At 35.9% G+C, this 18,055-nt stretch overlaps 1 protein-coding gene across 1 annotated transcript in view; it reads left to right on the top strand.

The window, feature by feature from the left end:
- The first annotated feature begins 2,604 nt into the window (after window positions 1-2,604).
- Window positions 2,605-18,055, top strand: part of LOC150095405 (very long chain fatty acid elongase 4-like) — a 230,630-nt gene continuing 215,179 nt past the window's right edge. The window contains exon 1 of the mRNA XM_090409967.1: window positions 2,605-2,642. The gene's annotated coding sequence lies outside the window, so the exon portion shown is untranslated. The remainder of the gene's footprint in view (window positions 2,643-18,055) is intronic.

Genomic DNA, 18,055 nt, shown 5'->3' with positions numbered 1-18,055 from the left:
AATAATAATAATAATATCTTTAGTGTTTCGTATTACTAAATTGCAACACTAAAATTCTATCTTCTTCTTTTCAGCCATTTTCTGTCCACTGCTGGATGAAGGACTCCTCCAATTCTTTCCACAGTTCTTTGTTCTCCGCAATGGTTGACCAATTTTTCCCCAAAAAATTTGGCAAATCATCACTCCACCTTCTTTTAGGACATCCTAGAGCACGTTTCCCTTTTTTAGGAAACAGTTCGTTAGTATGGTGGTCCATCGCTCATCTACTCTTCTGGATAGATGTCCAGCCCATTTCCATTTTAGTTGCTTGTGGTGAAGAATAATGTCAGTGATGTGAGTCTGGCTTCTTATCCAGGTGGTTTGCTTCTTATCTTTTAATGTGATGCCTAGCATCAACCTCCCCATTTTTCTTTGAGTTGTTGTTAATTTATTTGCCATGCTTTTGTTAATGACCAAGTTTAACAACCATATGAGATGACTGGAAGTATTCCCTTGTTAAATGTCTTCCTTTTTACACAGAGTGGGACATCATTGTTTTGAAAAATGCTTTTCAATTTTCTGAATGCACTCCAGGCAAGTTTAACTCACCTATTTATTTTTTTTTGGAGTCCACAGTTTAGATCAATGAGATGACCTAAGTATGTACATGAAGAGACTCTTTCCAAGAAAGTGTTTTCAATTATTATGTTTTTTGGTGTAACAAAATGATTAAACATGATTTCGGTTTTTTCTCTGTTTATCTTTAGACCGACTTTTTTGCTTTCATGATATAAGTCTTGATCATTATATTAAAGTCTTCTGGAGTGTTTCCAAAAATTTTCATATCATCTGCATATCATAGGTGTGTTAAGTTTCTGTTATTAATTTTTATAACAAGGTTTGTCCAGTTTATATTGTTAAATATTTCTTGAAGGACTACTGTAAAGATTTTGGGTGATAGAGAGTCTCCTTGTCGGACACCTCTTCCAAGTGATATTTTATTGCTACTCCTGTGAAGTTGGATTGTTGCTGTTGCAGTGAGGTATATTATTATTATTATTATTATTATTATTATTATTATGGGCAACTCCAAGGAATCCTTAGACTCATCGAGGGAGGCCCTAAACATCATATCAAGAACAGCTATTCAACATTCACACAGTATGTATCATACTTTTCCTTGAACTCATTCACAGTCATGGCACCCACAACAGACTCTGGTAGCCTTTCACTCATTTACCACTCTCCAAGTAAAAAACCTAGCTCTAGTACTCTTGCTAACCACACTCTTTCCCAGCTTCCATGTATGGCCCCTTGTCCTCCCACCACCAGTCCTGTTCTCAAAAATATCCTCTGAATTATTCTTATAGAAACCTTCAGTAATTTCAATGTTTCAATGATATCACCCCTTTTCCGCCTATCAACCAATTTATGCAACCCACAAATCTTTAACCTTTCTCATACGGTTCATTCCATAGACCTGCTATCATCTTGGCCACTCGTATTTGGATCCTCTCCCCCTCCTCCCCATCGAGAAGAAACCCGAAACCCTGGCGCCCAAATCTGGGGAAAGTAGTCCAGATGGGGTCTTATCAACGCTCGATACGGAAGAACAATAACTTGCTTGTCTCTGCTCGTCAAAGTATTCTTCAGTAACTAAGTGATTTGATGAGATGATTTAGCCACTTTTGCAATGTTCCCCCCTAAACTTCAACTCCCTATCCACCAACACTCCCAAATCCCTGGCCTGGTCAATCTCTTCTGGAGTACAGTTCCACCAATGTAGTATACTGCTGCTAATCTTTTCACCCCAAAATGCATAACCATACATTTTGCAACATTAATTTGACATCCATTCTCCTCCAATCTATCCAAATCATCCTGTAAATATTTCGTGGAGGAGGTCCTTGTATTCTCCAGGAACTTCCTGAAATTCTATCTAAAATAATGAAATCATCATAATAATCAGCTAACGCCTTTTATTCCCTTATAGGGTGTAGGCGAGGCCTTCTCTTTAGCTAATGACAATTGACAATTGACATTTATGACTTAAGGGGTGAAGCGAAAAGCTTTTCATATTCCCATCGTCTGTTACGGTCACAGTGAGGGAAAATATTATGAGCAGTTTGCTCGCCAAGAATGGGCATAGAGATTATACATCACTGAATGAAGTTAAAATGGCTTTTCGTCTTTTGTGTTTGAATGTATCCGTAGGCTCATAGGCTACAGCTTGCTGAACTAGATCATTGGGATGAGTGGACGTCTTTAGGAAGAACTTTGCAGCTAAAGTTTATAGGAAGGAGAAGATATAAGGAATATTTGTATCTCAGGGAAGTTTATTTCTGACGAACCATGGGGCCTTTAGGATCATTTTCAAGCATTTGTTCTGAACCCGTTGCAATTTGATAATATTTGTAGTGGAGGTGTGGCTCCAGGCTGGAGAAGCATAAGTAACTAATCTCTTTAGCTAATTCACAAATTTTGTGTTCTTATATTATTAAAGAAACCAGAGTACATCCATTCGGAATGGTATGGCTCTTTTAGTTTGTGATATTCGCGCCATCTCTCGACAAAATAAGAAACGTTTCATGTTTTGAAGATAACCTAAGTTCTACTCTTGTGTAATTTAACGAATGTAGTAGGGTGAGAGCTGAAGCCACAAGGCAAGCATTTGTTGTTGTTATTATTATTTTTTTAATTTGTAAATAAATATATTTAGTGAGAGCCGGTAAATTGTACCGTATGCGTGCATCTTTAAATTATTATGAATGGATTATGAATATTATTTTCCAAGAATTTGTCTCGGTTTCTCTGTCTGAAATGGTAGATTTAAATGCCGTCATAGCACCGATATATACAGTATATATATATATATATATATATATATATATATATATATATATATATACAGTATGTATATATACAGTATGTATATATATACAGTATGTATACAGTACGATATATACAGTATGTGTATATATATATATATATATATATCGTGTTGTGTTATATATATGTATATATATCGTGTTGTGTTATATATATGTATATATATCGTGTTATATATGTATATATATATATATATATAACGTGTTATATATATATATATATGTATATATACAGGGTGTTCGGGATAAATTTGACATATTTATAATTAATTATATTTTTCCGTAAGTTACATGTATTAACACACACTTCTCTTCATTTAAAAGTTTGGACCCTTCTTCATTCATATACAAGATGTCAGAAAGGATGGATAGCTGGAACCCACCTGAATCATGGAAGAGAATAACTTGTATCATGATGATTCGTGCCCGCCATCAAAATAAGGATATTACGACTGCTGCCCAATGCTCCCTGAATACAGTAAAAACAATCAGGCATGAACTAGAGACTTGCAATGGTGACTACGAGGATGTAGCAAGAAGAAAGATCCCTAGCAGACGATCTGATTGCGTTCGTACAGCAGAATTCCTCGCAAATCTGCAGGAACAGGTGTTGAAGAACCCTGGCATTGGAATTCGGGCTTTGTTCGTGGAGTTGCTAACTGTAGTCAAGCCCTGGATAACAAGGGTAGCCAATGGTAGGCCGTATGTATGGCAGCAGGATTCGGCCCCTTGCCACACCTCTGGGAAAAGTCAAAAATGGTTGTCTGAAAATTTCTACGACTTCACCAGTCCAAATGTTTGGCCTCCAAACTCCCCAGACCTTAACCCCATGGATTATTTTGTATGGGGCGCAGTTGAAAAAGACACCAATCGCACTTCCAGTAATACAAAAGCCCAGTTAATGGATAAAATTAAAACAGTTTTTGCGGCCCTTCCCAGGGAGACTGTAGCATCAGCTTGTTCGAGGTTCCGAAGCAGAATTGAAGCTGTGATCGATGCTAATGGTGGTTATTTTGAGTAAATCTTGTTGATAGTATTGTAATTAACTCTGCCTGTAATGTTTTTTTGTCAATTCATTAAATTTAATAGATACAAAGAAGATTTTCTTTTTCCTTACGAAACTGTCAAATTTATCCCGAACACCCTGTATATATCGTGTTATATATATATGTATATATATATCGTGTTATATATATATATGTGTATATATATATCGTGTTATATATATATATGTATATATATATATATCGTGTTATATATATATATGTATATATATATATATCGTGTTATATATATATATGTATATATATATATATCGTGTTATATATATATATGTATATATATATATATCGTGTTATATATATATATGTATATATATATATATCGTGTTATATATATATATATGTATATATATATATATATCGTGTTATATATATATATATGTATATATATATATGTATATATATATATATCGTGTTATATATATATATCGTGTTATATATATATCGTGTTATATATATATATGTATATATATATATCGTGTTATATATATGTATGTATATATATATATCGTGTTATATATATGTATGTATATATATATATCGTGTTATATATATGTATGTATATATATCGTGTTATATATATGTATGTATATATATATATCGTGTTATATATATGTATGTATATATATATATATCGTGTTATATATATGTATGTATATATATATATCGTGTTATATATATGTATGTATATATATATATCGTGTTATATATATGTATGTATATATATATATCGTGTTATATATATGTATGTATATATATATATCGTGTTATATATATGTATGTATATATATATATCGTGTTATATATATGTATGTATATATATATATCGTGTTATATATATGTATGTATATATATATATCGTGTTATATATATGTATGTATATATATCGTGTTATATATATGTATGTATATATATCGTGTTATATATATGTATGTATATATATCGTGTTATATATATGTATATATATCGTGTTATATATATGTATATATATCGTGTTATATATATGTATATATATATGTCGTGTTATATATATGACTTCTACTATTAACTCGGGGTTGGGATATGTTCATTTTTAATATAAACTGACTTAAAACCCGAGAGTTATAACAAAATGAGATTTATTTGAAAAACGCAACATGTTTTGTCGAGATTGACTTCATCAGGCGTTAAGAACATAGAAAGATGTTAAAAAACAGTGAAAATAACATTGAGACACTCTAAAGCTATACAATTATAAAGTTATAATATTCGACTGTGAATTACAGTTATTATGAACTTGAGCTATAGTCCGTGTTAAAGTTATATATATATATATATATATATATTTATATATAATTTTTTTTTTGTTATATTAATATTTTAAACTATGAAAGGACAAAGATTGAAAGAGAATGATTATCCGTATTTCCATTTGGTTGCGCTGTGACATTCTGCAGGTAAGGGATTGTGTGTCATGCAATTTTGAAAGTTTACAAACGAGACATTGCACGTCAAGTCATACCTATGAAAGTGTAGGTAAGCACGATATTCCATTTGCCTGGTTGCAATCGTGATGCATGCATTAAAAAAAAAAACTTTCTTTTAATCACTTTGCTCTTAATAACTGTACATAAATTCATGTTATACAATTTCGGGCATGATCTCTTACTCCTCTTGTCATTTAGCTGATATGATCTTCATACTATCTTATTGACCTTGGTCATTTCCCATCCTCTCTGCCCATTTCATCAAACCACACTTCACTCTTTCTTGATAGTCAGCATACCATATCCTAATATAGTTTATTACTTACCTCTGCATGCTCTCCAGCATTTCTTCATTTTTGTAGCCAAGGCTGGACCTGACTTAGGTCCCTACCCTTGAATGTATGGGATTTAAATAAATCATTAAGACATACCAGTTCTGCACACAGTGATTTAGATGCAGTTTATCATAATTCCCAGATCCCTTGATGTGCGTACTTCCTGGAGAGCAATTATGCCAGTATAGAACTCTGCATCACATGTTCTCAAGCAAAGTGGAACTTTCACATGGCAATTAAATTACCCAAGCTATTGATTTCTCACATCTTTCAGAGCCTCCTGAATTAATATCCCATTAGAATTCATTGTTCCCATTGTGCATGCATTACCAGGTAACAACTTAACCTGACACCAGACCTAGAACAGGGTCACTGCTACCTAACTTGTCAGCTCTATCAGTATGCTGCTTCCCTGGACACAGCTCACTGATATCTATCAGCCAGCCATCTTCATATCCAAGGCACTAGTTTTCTATCAAATCCCTTCAGATTAATACCAACTGTTCATTGAACACCTGTAATTGTAAGTGGATTACTGAAACACACATCTTTCTTGTAGAAGTTTTTTCCCCCACTTGCTGACAAAGTAAATTATACTATGTCGAGTTTTGTCAGCCCCGCAACCCATCGAAGGAACCTCATTTCAATCCAAGCGGCTGAAATGAGGTTCCTTCGAGGGGTTGCAGGGCTGACAAAACTCGACAGTCAGAAGCTCTGCAGTTCGAGAAACCCTCAATACTCAACCGCTGATTCTCTGTGTTGAGAGATCACAGTTACGCTGGTACGGGCACCTGGTCAGAATGCCACAAGAGAGGCTCCCTCATCAGGCCCTCTTTGCGAAGCCAGAGTGTGGGAGGCCACGTGGAAGGCCAAGGACTCGCTGGATAGATTATATCCAAAACCTTGGGTGGACATGTTTGGGAATCCCACCAGAACACCTGAGCTTGGTGGCAGAGGATTGTGACCATTGGAAATTCCTCTTGCAGCTGTTGACCCCACAACCCAATTAGGAAGAGCGGGCCTTGAAGATGTATGTATGTGTATGTATGTAAGAAATTGTTCTTTTATAATTTTGTACCCAAGTGTTAGTAGACAAAGTTTGCGAATTAAGATCTTCACAACTAGTTTACTTGAATATTGAGGCTGTTGGCTTCAGATCATTTCCTCGGCATCCCATAATGTAAAAGTACATTTCCTTTTAGATATGTATATTGCTATGTATTATGGGAAGAGTCACTACACATGCTGGTTTTTGCCTTTGACCCAGGAAAATACTGAGGTTAAAGGAATGCTTAAGTCATATATTTTCCATAAATCTTACATCATCATATTATCAAAATACTCTTGATCAGAAATGGTTATAATAAGTTTTTTTTTCTTTAGTTACAAAGTCAGTTTTACTAGACAAGAAATTGTTTTAATCCCATATCGAAATGTAAGCAAACAAACTTTGCAGTATATTCACAACTAGTCCACTTCTACATAAAGGGCATTGACTCCACATCAGATGCCTAACTGTGAATGCCCCAAAGGAAGTGTGTTTTGCATTATGTGATGCTGGGGCAATTGATATACTCGTAGTTTTTAGCCTCTAGGCATAAATAAGCTGATCATGAACATACTTCTAGTGCAAACTTTGTTTGCTTACTTTTGAGCATAGGATTAAAACAAGAATATAATTTCTGGTCTAGTGTAATTGTCTAGTGGTGTTATTTAATGATTAAGTTTTTGGGGGTATTTCACCCTGGAAAAGTAGGCATTATTAAAAGAGGGATGGGAAAGTTCAAGATTTAGAAGTGCACAAGGAGAATGTGTTTTGAATGTTAAGTACTCTTGATGTCAGTAAGGCAGTGGGACTGGATGGAATTTCATCATGTTTTAAGAGAATGTGCTAAAGAACCAACAACTACATTGACCTAGCCATCTGGGGAAATTCTGGCTACAGGAAAGGTATCCAATGAGTGAAAAGAGGGTAATATAGTATTGGCATAATGGTAGAATGGAGGTGTCAAATTGTAAACCAATTTGTATTTTTTCTGTAGTTGTTAAGGTTCTGGAGAAGTTAGTTGAAGATTGTATATAGAATGAGGCACAGTAGTGTTATCTGTGAGGATCAGCATGGATTTGTTAACAAGCACTCTTGTTTCAGCAATATGATTGTCTTTTAATATAGTATACAGTTGATGAGGGTAAAGTATATGCTGCTATATTTTTGGATTTTTCAAAGGAATTTGATAGGGTGCCATAGATCTTTTGTAAGTTGCACCTTATGGATTTTAAATATCAGGTAAGCGAATTGGATCGGAGGTGCTGTCTGATAGACATCAGGGAGTTGTATCAAGGAAAAATATCAGTGACATTATTAGTGGATGGCAGGGAGATATTCAGTTATTTGCTGATGATGTGAAGTGGAAGAGTTATTAGTTATAGTGAGGATGTTTTGTGTCCTTCAGGAGAATATCAATAGATTGGACAGGTTGGTGAATGAATGGGGGATATCAGTTTAATGCAGCAAAATGAAATTTGGGATAATTGAAAAGTTGCATTCCTATTGGTGGAATGCATTGCCTGATAAGGTGGTATGAGTGCAAAAGAGTGAAGTTAAAGGACTGATATGTTAGACTGTGTTGTCTAAGATAGGCCTCCCATGATGAGTCTTGTGACACCATGGAGGTCTTGAATAAAAATAATAATTTACACATCTTCAATTAACTATCTCTCTAGATTTGATTATGAAGCAGTAAATGATTTCTAAATATTTGATAGTTTTATTTAGATTTAAAATTACTATTATATGATTAGAAAGCTGGATAATTCATCACTACATGCACATTGGATCACCCCATTCTAATTGGAGATCTCTGTATAATTACAATAGACCTTATCTCCTCAGATTGCCTGCCTTGATGTATTATGTAAGTATGACAATGGAATCTTATTCTGTAAGTATGTATTATGTAAGTATGATAATGGAAAGAACTGGAGTTCAAATCCATCTAGTATACAAGGTACCTTTATCCATTCACCTGCAGTTTAGAATTTTTTACCCACAAAATGGACTAACTGACTAGAGACATAATATATTGACTGCATGTTTGGTTGGAATCCCATCTATGATGTAAAGAACCCATATATCTTTAGGCATAAGACTAACCATTTTATTCAAAAATTATGGTTACAAAAACTAATCTAGGTAAGTTTTTGACCTTAAGGTGGTTTGTTATTATTAATCCATTGGCTTTATAGCCTTAGTTGCTTTAATTATAATTTCATCTAAGCCAAACTAACAATGTGTTAGATCTTGAATGAAGACTTTCTCATCAAAAGGATTATTCATTCAAGATTTAACAAGAATACAATACTGACCAAGAAATACTTGTACTGTTATTAAAGAAACAAATTGTAAAATAGAGAACATATTTGATTTTACCTTAAAGGAAGTAATAAGGAGGAGAATTTTGTCTGTCTAAATAGAAAATTTGTTGGCATTAGTGATTAAAATATACTCTATGCAAAATGTATGTCAAAATGTAACAAAGGTTACGTGGGAGTTGCCTATGATAGCGTAACGCCTGAGGCGAAAGCATTCGTGGAAAGCAAATCAAGCTCGCGTTAGTGCTCTTCAAGGAGAAGAATTGTGATGTGATGATAATGTGAGGGCGAATGGGAAGACGCCATGAGAAATTTCTGTAACCAAAAGAGGGCACGACAAAGGAGAATAACTGCAGGTTCGCATGGGTTTCAATTCGTTCGTTTTTTCTGTTCTCGTTCGGAGCTACGATGCTGACCAGTAGAAGGAAGCTCTACAATGACCAATGCAGGCCTTTCCCTGTTGCTGACTGACTAGTATCAGACAAGCTGTACACGAGATGATGGCATCCACCAATTTGGGCCATCGGTAAAAGTTTTTACCGGGATGAGACAGCAGAAGGATTCCCTCTGGAAAGTGGTCAGGCTAACGATAATGACCAGCGAGACGAGCGTTTGCCCAAGAGAATGCAGACAATGGCTCTATGTGACGAGCAACATGATCTCCACGTGGACGCAACCCGCTGAAGCAGAAAGGTATCTAAGGACAAAGGACCGATGAAAGGGACATGGCAACCTCAAGTGGCAGTGGTAACGTACAAAAATTTCTTATTCAATTATCAATTAGTTTTAGAGGAAAAGAGTGAATGAGAATTTAGTTGGAAAGGAAGTGGACAATTATTTAGAGAACTTTTGAGTGATTAATGTGCTTAGTGATTTGTTATTTCCATTGGACTGGTAGTCTGAAGATTTTGTGAGAGACCTAATTAATGTGAAGTTGCCTATGTTGGCAATTGAAATTAGGAATTATGAACTTGTATTTTATGATAAGTGTGTATTTATTTATTTAACCTAAGGATATGAGTTGTATGTTTATTAATTAGAGTGTTCTTTCATTGTTTGTCAGTTGATTTAGTAATGATAACGTGATATGCCTTTGATATGTTTAAACCTATTTGTTTAAACTCATAACTTTTAACTCATTAGATTCTTAATAAACATGTTTTGTTTCATAAGTTTGAGCATGAGACTAATTTTACCACTCATAAAAGTTTGAACCTATGCATAAGGGGAAGATGAGGGAATTTTAGTGTAATAAGGCCATGACTGTAAGCAAAGATTTCTACAGATGCTTTAAACCTTTAACAAGATTAGGTAGCTCTAGAACTCTGGGAGGTTTCTTTGAGGCAAGAATTCTTCTGTCCTAGAACTCTGACTGGCACAGCTTAAACAAATTTTGTCAGAGTTTGAAAAGGAAACAATCCCAGAGAGATAGATTAAAGATCTCATTCTTAGTAAGGGAATAATAGAAGTATAGTTAATAAGAGAAATCAATGACATAACAAATGGAAGTTCTGGGTATTTCTTTTCTCATTAAGAGAATAAATACTTAAGAGTTCACAAAATGTTATATTCATGCAATGACAATCAAGGAAAAGGAGGAGTAGCCATAGTAATCAACACTAAATACCAGGTTTATCTTCTTGAATGGCAGGAAGTTTCAAGTAGAGTGATGTGGGCAAATATCAGAATGGGGAACTAGACAATGAGACTATTGTGCCTGTGGTTCTACTAGGGTAGAACCACATCTTCTAACTTAGTAGAACCTTCTCTGCAACACAGAAGGTTCTACTAAGGTAGAAGTGGAGGAATTTTTTGAGGCTTTAGAGAAAGCACTAATACAATGAAAAATGAAAAGTTCATCCTTGTTGGGGATCTAAATAGCAGAGTAGGAAATGATTGTCAGGCATACAAAAATATTTTTGGAAAAGTTGGAGGAAAGAGCAAAGCTAATAATAATGGCAAATACCTGTTGGATTTCTGCTCAGGACATGGACTAGTTATTACTAAGACAATGTTCCAACATAAAAATGTGCCCAAATTCACATGGAGAGAAGAGGCAAGGAATAAGAGAAGTCTCAATGACTATGTTATTGTTGATAGTGATGTTTTCTCCCTGGTGCAGAATCCCAGAGTGTACAGAGGATTTGAAATTGGAAGTGATCACCATTTAGTCTTAAGCAGGATAAAATTGAATTTCATTATGAAAAGAAGAACATGTAAGAAAGTTTTAAAGCGAATAAAAGTTGAGCAGCTCTCAGATGTGTACTGTAGACTGAAATACACAAACACGATTGAAGAAAAAATGAAAGAGTTTGAGAACAGGAACCAAACCTTGGAGATTCAGTGGCAAGCCCTGTAGAAAACACTGATTGATTCAGCCAGAGAGGCATGTGGTGAGGTTGTCTGTAAGGATAGAAAAATCGGAACTCCATGGTGGATACAGGACGTTAAGGAGGTAGTGAAGGAAAAGAAGAAAGCATATCAAAAGTTCCTGGCAAATAAATCAGCTTGTACTCCTAGAGGATACAGAGACAAATGTAAGAAAGCTAAACACTGTGTAAAACTAGCTAAACAAAAGTCGTAGAAAATAAATGTCAAGAAGGTTGCAAGATATTCTGGAGGTTGTTGAAGCTCAGAAATGGAGGAAAAAGTGCTGTAAAAGGAATTAGAGATGATAAAGGTGATATGAAAACTGGAGAAAAAGATATATTGAAGTATGGAGTAATTAATTTGAAAAATTGCTAAATGAAACACGCAGTTATGACAGCACAGTGGTAAAAAAATAATGAACAGGCAAACAATCAGGAATATATATTATTATTATTATTATTTGACACCTCCAGGGAGTCCAAGGACTCATCGAAGAAGGGCACCAAGTCTACAACTCTGTCTCCACCATTCAATGACAACTGACCACAACTACACCAATGCCTACCACCACTGGTATTTCCACAGGCAATCACAAACATCCATGCGCACAGCTGGATTCGAACCCGCAACCCTTTGGCTGAAGAGCGGATATGCTATCCAATCAGCCAACCAGGTCGACAGTCATATTCATACTTGAAAAGTAGAAAAAGTTGTCAAAGGCATGAAATGTGGAAAGGCAGCAGGAGTAGATGATATTCAACCAGAAATGCTCAAGCATGGTGGTTTAAAAGTCTTACAGTGACTGCACTGCATAGTTCAGAAGGCCTGAGCAAAGGGACGAATTCCAGATGATTGGAGTAGAGATCTCATAGTACCCATATATAAAAAAGGAAATAAGAATAATACACCCGCTACAAGTCTGCAAGATTCCCTGATTAAATTGAATAAATGAAATAAATGTTGTAGTAGATATGGTATGAAGGTCAGCATTAAAAAGACAATAAAGATGAGAAGAAACATGGAAAATATCAACTGCATTGTGAATGGAGAACCTATAGAACAAGTAAAACATTTCAGCTATTTAGCCATGGTTTTTAGTGAAGATGGTAAATTAAATATGGAAATAGACAACAGAATCGAGGTATGGTAGAAAGTCAACTGAAACAAAGCTGGTATGGTAGAAAGTCAACTGAAACAAAGCTGGTATGGTAGAAAGTCAACTGAAGAAATTTATATGGAATAAGAGAGAAATTAGTCGGAGCTCTAAATTAGCTGTATACAAGACAGTGTTCAAACCAATTTTAACACATGGATCTGAGAGCTGTGTCAGAAGTAAAACACTTGACCAAAGACTAGAGACTGCAGATATGAGAGTCCTGAGAAAGATTAGGGGGCATGAACAGATTGCATCAATGGCAATATCATATTAAAAATGAGGATATTAGGAAAGAACTTTACATTGTCAGTATCCAGGAATGCTTTAGCAGAGCTAATCTCGGGTGATATGGTCACTTAAACAGAATGGCAAAACAAGTGTTCTCTGCCTGGTTGGCAGGAAATCATCTAGCCTACCACCTACTCTGCAGTGTAGGCAGCACTTGATTATCCAGAATATCAAGTTACCTGGAGGCAACCTTGTGAACACTTGTTACCACAGTGTGTTGTACTCAGAGTAAAGTTTGGTGGAGGAGTAATGGTGTGGGATGCATTCAGCTGGCTTGGAGTGGGACCATTGGTCATTGTCCATGATTCCATGAAGGCAGCTCAGTACCTTGATATTCTGGATAATCAGGTGCTGCCTACACTGTGGAGTTTTTATGGAACGGACCCATGTTACTATAAAGATGACAATGCCCATGCCACAAAGCTGCAGCTGTTAGGAATGGTATGAAGAGATAGGCATTAAACGACTACCCTGGGCTGTACAGAGCTCTGACCTCAACTCAATCGAACACCTGTGGGATGAATTGATGTCTGATCTCTGCTGATGTTGAGAGTTTGCAGGATGATTTAAATAAGCTGGAAAAATGGACAAAAGGTAATGATGTTAGTTCAATGTGAAAAAGTGTAAAGTTATGCATTTTGGGATTAAAAGATTACCAGCTGTGTACCACATTGATGGAACGGTACTCCAAGAGATTGATGATGCTTGGGAGTGTTGGTGGATAGGGAGATGAAGTTCAGGGGACACATTGCTAAGGTGTCCAAGATTGCACATAGGATTACTTGGTTATTGAGGAACATACTAACATCCAGAGATAAAGAGGTTATTATTATTATTCGTGACACCTCCAAGGAGTTTGAAGACTCATTGCGGGAGAACACCTACTGTACAACTCTCCATCTCCACTACTGCACAGAACCTCTACTACCAATCACCTACATCAACGCCATCTACTGTCCACAATTACTATCACCACCACAGCTAGTATTTTTTGTCTGTAAATTACGTGCGTTTTGAAGGGCCGATTTGTCTGTATGCAGGATGAAAAACCCAAGTTTCCGGGAGAAAAAACCCTTCTACCTCCATATGACATCGGCTAACTTGCCTTATTCCCCTTTATAAAGCGATGATACTTTCACATTTGGATTACTGTGCTCAGGTCTGGTCACCTAGATTCCTTCGAGATGAGGAGGTTGTGGAGAGGGTTCAGAGGAGAGTGACTAAGTTGGTGAGTGATGTAAAAAATGCTCTCTGCATTGATAGATTGGGAGCTTGTGGATTGCAGAGGTTGGTTGATAGGAGGCGAAGAGGGGATATAATAGAAACATTTAAATTACTAAAAGGTTTTTATAATATTGATGCAGGGGAAATGTTTCAGCTGTGTGATAGTGATGGAAGAACAAGAGTCATCCCTGGAAATTAAGGAAACGTGTGGTTAACAAGGGTGTGAGAACAAAGTTTTTCGCCTGGAGGGTGGTGAATGAGTGGAATGCATTGCCTGACTCAGTTGTGAGTTCTTCATCTGTAAATGAATTCAAGAAGAGATATGATAGATATTGTTTTGATAGTTTGGGTCTCCTGCGATGAGTCTACTGACTCCATGGAGATACCCATAATAATAATAATAATAAAATCATGTTTTAGTAATATGCTTACATAATTATAAGAGGACAAATGCATTGGAGGAAGAGGATGCATACACAGTAGTATATTTAGAGTTTGAGAAGGCCTTTGATCAATTACTGCATGATAAGCTGGTAATTAAATTGGAACATGGGTCTGACAGATAAGCTTAGATGTTGACTTATTTTTAATGGTATTAACAACACCTAACAAACTATTTTATCAGAAGATGTTTAATCTTCTTCTTGGCTTCCCATATTAGGCAATTGCTTGTCTGTATAATTTTCAAGGGTTTAAAGTCTTCTTCCAGCAGGGTTTTTCATCCCGCATACAGACAAATCGGCCCTACAGAACACACAATTTACATACAAAAAATACTTGTTGTTATGGTGGTGGGCAGTAGATGGCGCTGATGTAGTTGATGGGTAGTAGAGGTTCATTGTATTGGTGGAGATGGAGAGTTGTACAGTGGGTGTCCTCCCACAATGAGTCTTTGGACTCCTTGGAGGTGTCATGAATAATAATAATATTTGGCCATCTGTCCTCAAGCATTCTTTCTACATTTTTCCAGTTCTTTCTATAGGTTGCGATGGTTTCTGTTATGTTAATTCTGAATAATTCTTTTCTTATTTCTTCATTTCTTATTTTGTCTATTCCTTTATATCTTGCGAGCAGTCTAGGGACTTCATTTCTGTATCTTCCACTTGTCTTTTATCTTGTTCTCCTCAATTCCATGTTTCACTGCCATATTTCAGAATTGGTTTGGCTATTGTTTTATATAGTTTTATTTGGGTTGTTCTACACAACTCTTTACTGAAGTGTCTGTTCAAAGTTTCAATGACTGCTAGAAATTTTTGTTTTTTATATGCAATGTCTGGTTGCCTGCCTAGTTGGCCAAGTAGTTAGCATATCCGCTCCTTAGCCAAAAAGCTGCGGGTTCAAATTCCGCCATGAGCTTGGATGTTTGTGACTGTCTGTGGAAATACCAGTGGAAGTGGTGGGTGGTAAATGGCATTGGTGTAGTTGCGGTTCATTGTAGTCGGTGGAGACAGAGCTGTAGAGTAGGTGTCCTCCCTCGATGAGTCCTTGGACTCCCTGGAGGTGTCACATAATAATAATAATAATAATGTCAATTTCTTCATTGGGGCTTATGTAATTTCCTAGATATTTAAATTTGTTCTATTACTTTGTTGTGGATAACTAGTTTGCATCTTTTAAGTCATACTGGTCTATTTTTTTATTCAGTACGTGTAGATTTTTCTGTAATTGGTCTTAATTTTCAGCAAAAATAACTTGATCATCATTATACAAAAGGCTGATTAATTCTTCTGACCTAATGTTTAATCCTCACCTTTTCATGCACCCTGTTAGGTATCTACCTGGATATTGAGAGTTTATTTTTCACTTGGTTAGACTATAATAAGTTTAGCTTAATCCTTTATCCAAGTGTGAGCAAACAAAGTTTGCGCCTGAAAGTATCTTCAGGACTGAGCTAAGTTGGTGCAACACCAAACTAAACTAATTAATTAAGATAATTAAATAATATTTATTATTTATATATTATTTATTATTTATTTATTATAATATTTATTAATAATTATTAATAATTAAATAACTAAATAATTTAATTAATTAAACTAAACTTATTTTAGTCTAACCAAGTGAAAAATAAACCTTCAACATCTTTCTCTGAATCCAGAGTAATTTAATAATAAGGTTGTACACCTTTTGGCAGCTCCTATAGGTGGGAATGGCTTCTCATTGCTTCTGCCTTGGTGTCTCCACCACTGGGCCTGGCTCCCACTGACAAGACCTCAATAAAGGTCGAAACCATTATGGGTAGTTGCCCTTGCCTTAATGCATAGCATTACACATATCCACAAGGAGATGTGCTTTGCATTATGGGTGATACTGAGATAGGAGTGATGATAGCTTTCTCCACCTTTGCGACGAGTTGCCTTGGTGTTGCACCACCTTAGCTCAGTCCTGAAGATACTTTCAGGTGCAAATTTTGTTTGCTCACACTTGGATAAAGGATTAAACTAAACTTATTATTATCTACCTGGATACTGAACGAATGAGGATGGGCTGGCAATTTGTTATTTAGCTAACCAAATTGTATTCTTATTGGCTTAAACCAAAATAAAAACGATGGTACAGCATGACAGAATTTCATGCCGGCTGGGGCGTCGCCCACCCCCCGTTGTTTTTGCCAGGGAACCAGGGCAAACAGTGAAAAGTCAGCTACTGGAACAAATCCTAAAACCCACCCCAACTGAACATCACCAGAGTTCATGATCAGTACTATCAACATAAGAAGCTCGAATGGCAAAGAAATGGAGCTATCTGAGGAATTTGGATAAGTACCATATCTACATAATAGGGCTGGTTGAAACAAAAAAAGGCAAAAGCTGGTAAGATCTTTCTGAATAATAAATACAAAATGTTATATGCAGGCAATGATAATCAAGGAATAGAAGGAGTAGCCATAGTATTCAACTCTAAATATGAGGCTAATCTTGAATAGTAGGCAGTCTCGAGTAGAGTGATGATGTGGGCAAATATGAGAATGGAGGTACTGGACAGTGAGACTTATTTGTGCCTATGGTCCCACAGAAGGTTCTACTAAGGTACAAGTAGAGGAATTACTAATTATAATGAAGAGCCAAAGGCTTCAATTCGGCGAAATGAACTTATTTATGTTAAGGGATATTATATCCCATATCGTTTCTTAGCTGAATAAGAAACTCAAAGAGTTTCATGCCGAATATAGAAACTATATAAAGTTCGTCGATTCCAAGCGTAACCAAATACCTGGATAGTGCAGCAACTGACCCTTGAAGGTAGTGCAAGCTGAGGCAACTCATAGAATGGGTGGAGCAAGCTCCGATCACTATTCTTGATATTTACCCATAATGTGAACTTAACTCCTAAGAGCTGTATTATTGTTCAACATTATGACAGAAGGTCACTACCCAGACCGGTTTCTACCTTTTTTGAGGTCTCATCAGTGAGTAGGTAGACCTAGTTAATACCAAGTTTGTAGCGAACAGAACTTGCATCCCTTCTATGAGAATTCCCAAGAGGTGTCCTATTAAATTACTAATTATAATGAAGAGCCAAAGGCTTCAATTCGGCGACATGAACTTATTTAAGTTAAGGGATATTATATCCCATATCGTTTCTTAGCCGAATAAGAAACTCAAAGAGTTTCATGCCGAATATAGAAACTATATAAAGTTCGGCGATTCCAAGCATAAGCAAATATCTGGATAGTGCAGCAACTAACCCTTGAAGGTAGTGCAAGCTGAGGCAACTCATAGAAAGGGTGGAGCAAGCTCCGATCACTATTCTTGATATTTACCCATAATGTGAACTTAACTCTTAAGAGCTGTATTATTGTTCAACATTATGTTGAACAATAATAATTTGTTCGCTACAACATAAAATAATCTGTTTGCTACAACAAGTTTTAGCAAACAGAACTTACATCCCTTCTATGAGAAGGGATGTAAGT

This window comes from Typopeltis vanoorti, chromosome 20 (genome assembly GCF_054136105.1).
Source record: "Typopeltis vanoorti isolate ZY-2024b chromosome 20, IOZ_Tvanoo_1.0, whole genome shotgun sequence".
NCBI lineage: Eukaryota > Metazoa > Arthropoda > Arachnida > Uropygi > Thelyphonidae > Typopeltis > Typopeltis vanoorti.
Note: the sequence above shows the minus strand (reverse complement) of the source record. Positions and strands in the feature narration are given on the sequence as shown.